Below are 11,969 nucleotides of genomic sequence, written 5' to 3' on the forward strand. Positions count from 1 at the left end.
ATGTGATCGTGGGTCACGTAGGGGGCGAGTTCTCTTCCGTTGCCAAGCCAGGTCCTGACACAGGATGGCTCGACGCGCTTTGCTCCACTTCTGCCGATTTGTCACCATTACAGCATGCTAAATTACGCACGCTGCTGAGCGATTTCGCCGACGTTTTCAGTCAAAGCAAATTCGACATTGGCTGCACTAAATTGCTAAGCCACCACATCGACACGGGTGATGCCGCTCCAATTCGTCAAAACCCATTCCGGTTGAGCCCGGCCGAAAAGGAACATGTACGGGTGGCCGTCAATGATATGTTGGCGGCCGATGTCATTGCGCCATCAATAGCCCATGGGGGGCGCCGATCGTTCTTGTTAAGAAGCACGACGGGAGCCTCCGCTTTTGTGTTGACTTCAGGAAACTTAATAAGATTTCTGTGGCCGACGCCTACCCGCTTCCTAGGATGGACGAGTCGCTCGATGCCTTAGCAGGTGCGCACTACTTCTCCACCTTGGATCTCCTCTCGGGGTTTTGGCAGCTACCCCTTGATGACGCATCCAAACCAAAGACGGCCTTTCGCACGCCGCAGGGACTGTTCCAATTCAACAGACTTCCCATGGGTCTTCACTCGGCCCCGGCGACGTTCCAGCGCCTGATGGAGCTGGTCCTCGCTGGGCTCCAGTGGGATTCTTGCCTAATCTACCTCGACGATGTAATCGTGTTCAGCAAAACTTTTGATGAACACCTCACACGATTGAAGGCAGTTTTCCTTAAAATGCGAGCGGCTAACCTCAAATTCAAACCGCAAAAGTGCCACCTCATGAGGGATTCGGTTCGTTATTTGGGCCATGTTGTCAGCCGCTCGGGAATTGCCACGGACCCCGAAAAGACAAATTGCGTGCGCTCATGGCCAACTCCTACCTCTGTTGGGGAGGTGCGTAGTTTTATCGGCTTCGCCTCATATTATCGACGATTTGTTGCGGGATTCGCATCCATCGCGTAGCCCCTCCATGCATTAACGGCCAAAGGGGTCAAATTCCGCTGGGGAGAGTTAGAACAGGCATCTTTCAATGCCGTCCGAAAAGCACTGGTCGATGCTCCTACCCTGTCTTATCCAGATTTTACCACTCCGTTCATTCTGGATACAGACGCCAGCAACACCGGAATTGGAGGGGTGCTGTCGCAAATTGTCAATGGAGTGGAGCGCGTCGTCGCCTATGGCAGCAGGGTGCTGTCGCCCGCGGAGCAACGTTACTGCGTGACGCGCCGCGAATTGCTTACTATCGTTTTTTTCATAAAGCAGTACAGGCCATACGTGTATGGCAGGCATTTCACAGTACGCTCCGACCACGCGGGCTACAATACGCCTTGCGAGTGGACCAACCATCTGGACAGCTCTCGCGTTGGCTCGAGATCCTCCAGGACTTTGTGTTCACTGTCATTTACCGGATTCAACACGGGAACGCCGACGGGTTGTCGCGACTGCCGAACAATGGGCGCTGTGCTTGTTTTTTGGGTGCGGGGCGTTGTAGGCAGCCTGACGGGGTACCGCCCCCATCCCTTGCGGCCGCGGCCGGGGATGGGGTCGGGGACCACGGGGCTCCCTCCACGCAAGTTCCGCAGGACGCATTGCTGGGCCTCGGGTTGGACGACTGGGGACGTCTTCAGATGGAAGACGTCTCCCTCCTCAAATTGAGACGCCGCGCTAGGGATGCCAAGGGTCACAGGGGGCAGGGGGGCCCCGTATCATATGTCATCCGGGAAGGCGTCCTCATGCATTGGGATGGGGGGTCCCAATCCCACACATTGGTGGTGCCCACCTCCCTGCGGGGGCGACTTGTTTGGGAAACCCACAGTCGCCTCTTGCACTTGGGTGTTCAGAAAACACTAGCTAAAATCCAATTGGAATTTTTCTGGCCGGGCATGGCAAACGATGTGGCTGACCTTGTGCAAGGTTGCACAGAATGTGCATGGCGGAAACCACCTGCTAGGCCGTCCTGCCCGCCGCTCCAATCCATTAAAGTTTCCCGGGTCAATGAGATCGTCGCATTGGATATTTTGGGTCCGTTTCCCGCTACTCCTCGGGGTAGTAAGTACCTTTTGGTTGGGGTCGAATATTTTACCCGATGGGCCATGGCCTGGCCACTCCCCAACCAGTCTGCAGCAGCCATTACGGAGGCCTTTTTCCAGGGCTATGTCCTGGACAAGGGTGCTCCCGAACGCCTGCTGACCGACCAAGGGAAAAATTTCTCTTCCACGCTGTTGCGAGATGTGTGCAACCTGCTAGGGACACACAAAATTCGCACCTCGCCATATCACCCCCAGACTGACGGTATGGTCGAGCGATTACATAGGACACTTACCTCCATGCTAAGCCACCAGGTGTCTGAGTCACAGACTGATTGGGATCTCCACATACCTGGTGTCTTGGCCGCCTATAGAATGGCGCCCCATGCTGCCACGGGGTACTCGCCATTCTATCTTATGTATGGTAGGGAGGTTTGCCCCCCAATCGACGTACAATTGCACATTAAACAGCCCGCACCTAAGGCTAAGATTGCCGACCACATCCGTGCTAATGTGCGTCGTCTCATGGATGCCCGGGAGGCTGCTCAAAATAACTCAGAAGCCCGTCAGCTTGCCAACGAGCGGTTGCGGAATCTCCGCACATCCCGCCACGTTTGGGTGGAAGGGGACCGCGCCTGGCTCCACTGCCCGCAGGTACCATTGGCTACTTCCTCAAAACTGCTTAAGCCTTGGAGAGGCCCGGTTGTTATTATTCGCGTTCGCCGCCTGCAGTGTGTCAGGATCCAGCATGGCAAGCGACGTTGGTTCGTGCACCCGTCACGTCTAAAACCTTACATTCAACCCTACACACCTCCTTCACTTCTCTGGGGCCGAGAGCGCGACATGTCTGACGAGCCACGCCGCGATGATGCTGCTTATAACTCTCGGGCAGGTCCCGCTGTCCCGCCCTCAGGTGGCTTGGGAATGAAATCCGCCACGGCCGGCCAAGCGGGAACAAGCTTGCCCGCGGGATCAGCGACCCAGGACACAAGCGCAACAGCGGGTCGTCGGTCCCCTCCTGCCTCCGTCGCGACCGATGGACCTGCCACTCGGACTCGCTCAAAACTCAAACGATTTTCATGACCCCCGCCCACGAACTCTCGTCCCAACGCGACGCCACTCACCTTGGCATCATGTATAGTGGGCGATTGGGGCATGCGTTCATCCTGCATGTGTTTATACAGTGTTGTTCTGCATCGGTGACCACAGGAGGGGGAGAGGTGCTTTCTTCTCATTTTTTTTTCTTGATTGTCACACACTCATTCTGATGGTTAACAAATAATTTCTTGTACAATTGTATTTTTTTTTGACAGCCGGGTCGGCTGGAGGCTACGTAGAGGGGGGTAATGTAGTGACATAAGAAGGGAGGGGCTGCTGTAGGCTCTGGGTTCCCAGGTGGGTCCAGACGCGTAAGCCTCTGGGCACCAGGCACTGGGTTCCCAGGGGGTCCAGACGCTTTTAAGCCTTTGGGCGCCAGGCGTTGGGTTCCCAGGCGCTTAAGCCTTTTTGGCGCCGCCAGGGGGGGGGGGGGGGGGGGGCTGTGTGTGCTCTGTGGGATGTCTGGTGGCGCACACGGCCCCACCCCTCGTCGGACCAGGCATAAAAGGAGAGCTCCCTGGACGATCGGGGCCCAGTTGTAACTCAAGACCCAAGACCCACGACCAGCCATCTGAAGACCCTGGGATGCTGTGAGAGCCAGCGCTGGGACTCTGGAACTCGCGACTCTACGACCTTGTGAGGGCGAGCGTCGCCAGAGTAGAGTATCTAGAGTATCTAGGCTGTGTAGCTAGGCTGTGTACCTAGGCTGTAACAGAGTATCAGGACTGTTGGAGTGTTGTATTGTAATAAAGAAGTTATATCTACAAGTGTCTCCGGAACCCGTTACACAATCACTCCAGACCAGGTGCCAGCATCATGACCAACTCGGGCATTGAAGTCACCCAACAAGATGACTCTGTCCCGAGTGGCCACTTTAGCCAGCACCTGTGACAGGAGGTCATAGAAGGCATCGGACTCATCGGCTTTGCCTGCATCCCTCCACGGATGTTCGTTTTCGGTGGGAATAATTTGTCTTTTGTGTCCTGTGTGTGTGCGCAGGGAGACTGTGGAGGTCACAGAAGAGGTAATGCCAGTTGTAATGACGACTTGGCACCACACTTGTCTTGAGATAGAACTTTATTGCGGACACGTTCACTTGACATCGGCGGAGACCCTGTTGTGTATGTCGGGTTATGAAATTGATAAAAATAATAATAATTAATAAAATTTAAAAGCGTCATTCGCGGAAATTATGCTAATGCATACATTTTAATAATCACGGAGATAATCATATTAATTCATGCGAATGCTTGCGATTATGTTAATCTGTTCAGTTATGATAATTAGGCTTAGCTTCGTTATCCAGAGTTGTATCAATCAGGATAAAACTATTACATTTCGAGTTAAAGCTTTCGTGACTGCAGGGATTCATCTTCTTGGTTCTTTTGGTAAAGTCACTTAGAAGGGAAATAATAAAATAATAAAAATAAAATATTTAATTATTTTCACGACGTTTCGGCTACAACGCAAGCAGCCGTTCCTTTTCCATTATGTACATCCACAGTGACTTGCGCACAAACACGTCGTTGACCACGACAACGAGTACCCCGTCCCTCTGTTAGCCCCGCCCCCCCTCCCGATACGTTCCATTCATTGGCTACCACATTCTGATAAGGGGGAGGGGGGAGGGGCTTAACTGGTACTTAAGAGCTTACACCTTGAATCCCTCCCTCACTTGATGAGCAAATCTGGCTGTGACGGTCCCACCTGATGACTTGGCCTGGACCCAAAAGATTGAATGGATCTTTGATCATTCTGATTATTGCTGTTGTGTTCTGCCGCAGGATACAATAGCACGTGCAGCAGCGCATGCTGCGACTACTGCAAACAAAGGGGGGAACCTAAAAAAAATAAGAGAAAAAAACGTATCGATTTGAAAGCATTCGGAATCCGGGTGCCCCCATCAGCATCATTACTAGGGAAAAGAAAAAAAGATAGAATACAGTGTAAGGAGCACATCAAAGCGCACCTTGCGGCGGTAAATCTCCTAAAAAACCAGCAGCAGCAGGAGAAGCAGCAGCAGAATCGGCAGGGCAATTCCACAAAACATGACGACACACAAACTAGATGGGTGTGCGTGTGCCGCTACGACAAAGTCCACAATACCTTGCCGAGTCAGAGCCTTATAGAAAACGTACTGAAAGTATTTGTAGTATCAAGGGGAAGTATGTGACCAGCACCACTTCCAATGTTGTGTTACACACACCAGCCCTGGTGAACAGCTTGAGAAAAATCTACGAAGGCGCGGCTCAGTTGATGCTCCTGAATTTAGCCACGAGTGAGACTTGAACTCTACATCTGCATAACTTAACAACCAGTGACATCTACAGAACATGACGAATCAGTGGCATCTACATCTGCAGAACACGACGTCCGTAAAGAATTACGGACGTCGTATGCTGTCTGCTACACTCAAGACAAGTGCAGGCTATGACCAATAACCACCTGAATACATCTGAACAAGAGTAGTCACGTGGAACTACACAGGAAATGTTGTAATACCAGTTGCAGCGAGAAACCGAAGTCAGGTCTCGGGGGATCTTGGTCAAGCACACATGCATGCAAGGCATGGATTGAGCTATTGGATGGAAGACACTGAAAAAACAAATTGCTGGGCAATGCAAGGAAGCAGACCAACCTGTATGCAGCCGAGGGGCTGTAGGTGCAAGCTTTATTGACAGCCGTTGGAGATGTAGCAACATCTGCAACCTTCAGCTGGCAGAAGACGAAAACCTGGACCGAGAAGAGGAAGATGGGTTCTTACTCAACCACACTGCCTACCAAGTGGCTAAAGATGGTTTCTGGCGAGGCCTGCATGACAGTAGATCACCTGATCGCCATTGTTGGTCAACGTCGTAAGGAAGCGGAAGGAATCTGTTGTATCTATGCCCTGTTTTCCGTTAATATTAAGAATAATTAAGGAATTTATTTTTATATATATATATATACACTTTTTTGTAAATTAAATAATGAAAACAACCCACTGCAAGCACACCAGGAATCTGTGAAACGGCCATTAAACTGGTAAGAAGTCGGTCACAAAGAGGTCATAGACATCCAGATGGACAAAAAGATGTACGTACTAACCTCCCAAGACATCTGGAGAGGTACAGATAAAGGTGCAGAGTAAATAACGGTTGCCACTCGCGTTTTCTTAACGTTTTCCTAACCGAAAAGTAGAAACTTAACAGAAAGAATGAACCAACAAACAATAGGGGCTTTTTATTAGTAATTCCCTTGTATTCCTCGTATTCACCGTATATATTATTTTTGTATTGTATGTTTCTATCTACCTGACCAAAAAAATAATAATTACGAATTCCAACAGTTAAGGAAGCATAAGTGGAAACTTAGTTGCACTTAACCTCAGGACATTAAAATATAACTCAAGAATAAATGTAACACACAGGACCACAAATGTATCGCATACATCTCCTCGACCACCTTTGTCTTCCAGCGGTGTCTGACCTCAGAATGACCCACGCAGGGCAAGCAAGGAGGGAGCAAAAAGGTCACAGGGGGGAATCGGTGCCTGACATTCCAAAGACATCTGTTTTGTTTGTTTTCTCTCGCAAGAGACGCGGAGAGAGGAGAGGGGAGTCACGTTTTGAGTTAGGCACAGCACACAGTCAGTCCGAGTCGAGCTCAGCGTTGCGACGGGGCACGCAAGGGAGCTGTGGCAGTCGTGCCTCGAGAAGAGATGGGACGACGAGACATCGTTAAAGTGGCAGCCTGAGAGCAGTCTGGGTCAAGCCGTGCTCAGTCTCGCAACTCGGCTTGCGACGCAGCGTTGCGACAGGGCTCGCAAGAGAGCTGGGGCAAATCGTGCCTCGAGGAGAGATGGAACGAGGGGTCGTTCGAGTCGCAGAAGTCTGAGTTCAACCTGGGTCGGGGCTGGGTTTCAGCCATGCGCCGGCTGGCGGAGCGTCGTGAGGAAACGAAATACCGATGCCGATAGCAGGTGTCGCTTCTCGCAGAACGAAGTTAAGTGCGAGTGAAGCTGGCAGCTGCACGAACAAGGGAAGCACGGAGCAGAGAGAGTGACGAGTGACGACAAGCAATCAACCTGTAAAAGGGCGGAGATCGCCAAGCGTCGACCAAACGAGCAAAGCAGAGCGCGCGAAGCAGTGGAGAAAGCCTGGTCAAACGGCTGTGAGGGAGAGGACAGCGCCATCGAATGCGCCGTGTGCCTGAGGGCACACCGACCAACGACCAGCGTGAACACACAAGACGTCCAGAGCGACGGCGAGCATCGTGCCGACTCAACAATCAATCGAGCAGTGGAGAAGCCTGGGGCTGCCACCAAGAGAGCGCGAGCGCCACCCAGCGCCACGAGCGACCGAGCATCTTCAAGGACAGCATCGTGCCAACTCGTCATCTAGCAGTAGAGAGAGAGAGCGCACAAGCCGAGCGACACGCCGAGCGAGGGAGCAGCACGACTCGATGCGGCCACGCCCCACCCAGAGAAAACTAGCCGCTGTTTGTATCCTCCCACACCAACGCACACGAATAAGACTTTCAAAAAGTTATCTTTGTGTTTCAAAAAGGGTTGCCATTTCGAGGTGGTGCGTTCAATATCAACTGATCGTGCAAAGCAGTTGCTGCCGTCGAGTTACATGAATAAGAAATGTTTTAGTCATTCATTTTCGTTACTGCATAATCTTGTCCATGAATTATTGACGTATACCTGCTTTTGCATGATAGAATGTCACATGCTTGTTAGAATAAAATTGCTTAACACCAACTGTTCGAGTGCTTCTTTCCAAGTCCATGCAAAACTATCTTATTCATAAGAGCTGTTACCTGCGATGAGATGTGAAAATGGAGACCTAAAATATCATAACACACACTAGGATAATCGGTAAACGTTTAATCGATGATAATCGTGTTATCCTGATTGATATAACACTGGATAAACGAAGCTGAGCTTAATTATCACAACTGCTCACATTAACATAATCGCAAGCATCCGCATAAATTACTGCGATTATCATAATTTATGCATGTTAATACACACATTAACATAATTAATGCGATTTGCGCATTTTTCGGAAAATTATTAATTTTTATTATTTTTATCAAAATTTCATAATCCCAACACATACAACAAATCTATGAAGAAGCGAAGGACGTTGTCACTTTGCCGGAGCAGCAAGCCAGAAGTAAGGTCTGTGCAGGTGAGACACCTGCACAGACACCGTAGACGTATGACACGTGGCTTTAAATAGGGCAGGCCAGCAGAAGTATAATACTGCACCGAGCCCACCTCTTAAGGGGCTCCTCCCACCCGCAAACCAAAGCAGTCACCAATAACGCACATTGACCACATCTCTCATCAGTAGTGTACCGACAGACACCACGTGATAAAAAGCATTAACTATACACAGAGCAAGATTCAGCGGCATTTCAACGTCAGGATGTTATATACGCAAGCAGTGGAATGCCACCTTCACAAGGAGCATACACATTCATCAGGTGGGATTAGGAGAGGGAAATCTCACCCAGAGTTAGAATTATTTGGTAGCTGAGTGGAGAGTTCCTGTCCAGGACCGGGGTTGCAAAGCAGCTGACCACGAAGATCCGGAGTGGAACGTGGTTCAGTGTCTGCACGCTCGCCTCGACATGCAGAGTCTGGCCCAGCTGGTATACAGTGGAAGGTCGCGCCACACTCCAGTCGTCTTCATAAAACAGAAACCAATTAGACAACTTCAAAAAACACTATTGCCAAGGCCGAGTGCAGACTAAAAGCAAGCACTTTCCTGGCTATGCTCACCACTGCTTGTGGAAGAATCCCAGATAAATCATGGGACCTCTTTCGCCAGTACCAAAATATGAGAATTGGTTTATCTTTTTTCTGGCAACAGGTGTTAAGATGTTAAAACACCAAACCGAAACCTTTTGCAAGGAATATTGTGCATTAAGCACAATATTTGTGGTCGGAATGCAAAAAAACTCGAAAGAAAGCCGTCTGGTGTGGACCAGTTTCAAAGACAATACATGTTATCAGAGTCTTTGTTTGCATTCTGACCAAGGATTGTGGTTAATACAGACATGATTCCTTGTAAAAAAAGGAATCAGTTTGTGTTTTAACATCTTAACACCTGTTGCCAAACAGGGGAAAACCTAGTCTTAAAACTCGGATATAGTTTAGGGACCTCGGGCATATATCTGGCCTATTTTTCAATACCAAGAAAACATCTTGAAGGGTTTATAGTCTAAACTGCCATCCTGGTAGTAGCCATGTGCATAATAGGCAATCAACGTCCTCACATCACCACTGACCGGTCATGAGCCTCAGCGTGAAGCTCAGCTGCTGCTGCATAACCTTGGCGCTGCTGAAGGGAATCCATGTGGGTTTGATGGCATTGCTGGACACGTTCCCCTTCCTGCAGTGAGGAGATCAGGCACACATTCTCGACAAACGAGCAGAGGTGGGCGATGCTCAACAGCACTAATTGCAATGCTGTTAACATCATCTTACAACGAGTAGACAAGCGAAGATATACATACCATATTTTCAGAGTATATTTAACATCGCAACGTGCAAGACTTATATCCGACGAGGACCAAATAAGAGACTTGGTGCAATGAATGCTATGCAATGGAGTATATTAAGGGGACCGGGGTCCACAGTATGCACGGCATGCACCACTTCAGGCGTGGACACTTGCAAGGCAGGATGTTTGAGGCAGGGCCACGCCATACAGGAGCTTGATGTGAACCCATCAGTAAAGTTGGCACCAAAAACCCCCACGACAGACAGCACAGGGAGACCTTTCATCGGTGGATTAACTCGCTGTTATTTGGCTTTATTGCAATTCAGGCCTCGCAAAGCTAAAGCACACGAAACGGCAACGTAGTTTGTAAAGACAATGGTAGAATTGCAAGCAGTTTAGCTGACTTCAAAATTAAGAAAATGTCAACAAGAGACTGCTGGTGAACTCGCCTGGGATAGCGGCAAACGACCGGGCACGGCGACGTAGTTTGTGCGGATAATGCCCGTGTTGGACATGGGGCGGGTAGTAGAGGTAGTTCTCGTAAGACAGCAGCTCTGCACTCATCTAAGGAGAGGGGAAGACGTGGGGGGTTTTTTTACCTATTGCAATACTAGTAGAGGTAAAAAAACATGCTCAAACACCTTGGTGGAAGACCCAATGCAGCAGTTCCATGGTTTAAATCATTCACCTAGCTCATGTCCACCATAAAACCACACCCACACAAACCATGGCAGATGCAGATTCCCGATCTATTATGGAAGAATAAAAACGCTCTAATGCACGACTGGTCATCCAGAACAAACCTCAGCATAATAATGCAATAACCGATCTACAAATACTAAGGAGACTTCAAAGTGATACACCCCGCTGTTAATGAAGAAGTTTGGCTCGAATGCTGAATTTTAGTTCAGCATCTAAACTCGGCGAAAAAATAAAGCAGTTGGATTGCGCAGATTATGTTACAGCAGCATTAGTAGCCCAGTTACCTGGAGGCTGCTGCACAGCTTTCTAGTGCGTAGAGGAACGTCACCGTCCCAGCAAGGGCGTCGCTCCTAGTGACGGGGCAGGTTGGCACTCCCAGGGACAGATCACTCGCCTGGGCCAGGTGACCCGTGCCGAACAGGTCCCTGCCACGGTCAGCGTGAGCGTCGCCTCGTCACACACCACACTCACCGTGGCGGATGTGGCCACTGCAGCTGGCGGTGCCGCACGGGACGAAACGCGAGTTACCCAAAGTGACACAGGTGGTCAGTGAAGCCATAAAAAGTCTGTGATACGCGAGTCACAATCATGCACACGGAGCTACTAATACTAGGGTTCGAATTCCCCAGTAGCACCTCAATAAATGTATACACGCGTTACGACAGGTTAAGAATAAGTTTTGGCAATCCACTACTGGATCAAGTCTCGCACATTGCGGTCGTCAGTTTGACCATACAGATCAGAACGGGCCGGTTTTAGGCAAAGCCCAGGTCTACACACTTGTCGCCGATGTTAACATTACCGGGACGCAAATTAGTGTTCAGGTATATAGAACAGTTAATTAACCACCACGCCACACTACCAAACCCATGGTTAGTGCGGGTATATTATGGCGTTCACATCAGTCAACACGGTAGTTGCATTGAACAACAAAACTACAAGTTTATAAAGGCATCTTTCGACCAAACTGCACTCACCAGAGGCAAGACATAACAACCCCAAGACCGCAAACAAAGCCCTCGTGGTCTCCATCGCAAGGACAACAAAAACCGAGACTTAGCACGGCACCAGCAGAGCCAACGCAGCTACTGTCCCGACTCGGGGCTTTTATCTGCGCCCGGCCTCATTCAGTTTCAGTAATGAGCCAATTAACTCCTCCTGCGTACGTGCCGCGTGATTGCGGTGCTGCTCCAATCCATGCACGTATGCCGAGCTCAAGCAAACCTCTACTGATGAGACAATCAGTGAGTGGATCTGCTCTGATACAATCTCGCTGATGAGACAATGCGTGGGTGAATCTGATCCAATCTGGATCGGGATCGCTGAGGGCTCTCCATATAAAAGGGAGCCGTTGCCTAAAGGAGGCGACGCAGCCGATTTTTTACGATGGCGACCCTGCGAGTTTTTCTACTGCTCCTGACCAGGTGAGGAGGCGGAGGAGCGTGCTGAGGGGTGTTCAGGGATGTTACTCAACATCTCTGGATAATGAAGTCATGTGTACGTTTGTAAGAGCGAGCGTATCCATATCGCTCTGGGTAACTGCCATGCATTGAGATAAAATGTGGAAATGCGGTCCTGAAATGTCTCGCTTACACCATTTGTGGGTGGTAAGGGTTCCAAAGG

The 11,969-nt window shown here is 49.9% G+C and overlaps 1 pseudogene; it reads right to left on the bottom strand.

The window, feature by feature from the left end:
* Nucleotides 1-1,197: 1,197 nt before the first annotated feature.
* Nucleotides 1,198-11,378, bottom strand: LOC133360701 (zona pellucida sperm-binding protein 3-like; annotated as a pseudogene).
* Between the last annotated feature and the right edge of the window lie 591 nt (nucleotides 11,379-11,969).

Source organism: Lethenteron reissneri, chromosome 69, assembly GCF_015708825.2.
Source record: "Lethenteron reissneri isolate LAM-NWPU_2019-01 chromosome 69, ASM1570882v1, whole genome shotgun sequence".
Lineage (NCBI taxonomy): Eukaryota > Metazoa > Chordata > Hyperoartia > Petromyzontiformes > Petromyzontidae > Lethenteron > Lethenteron reissneri.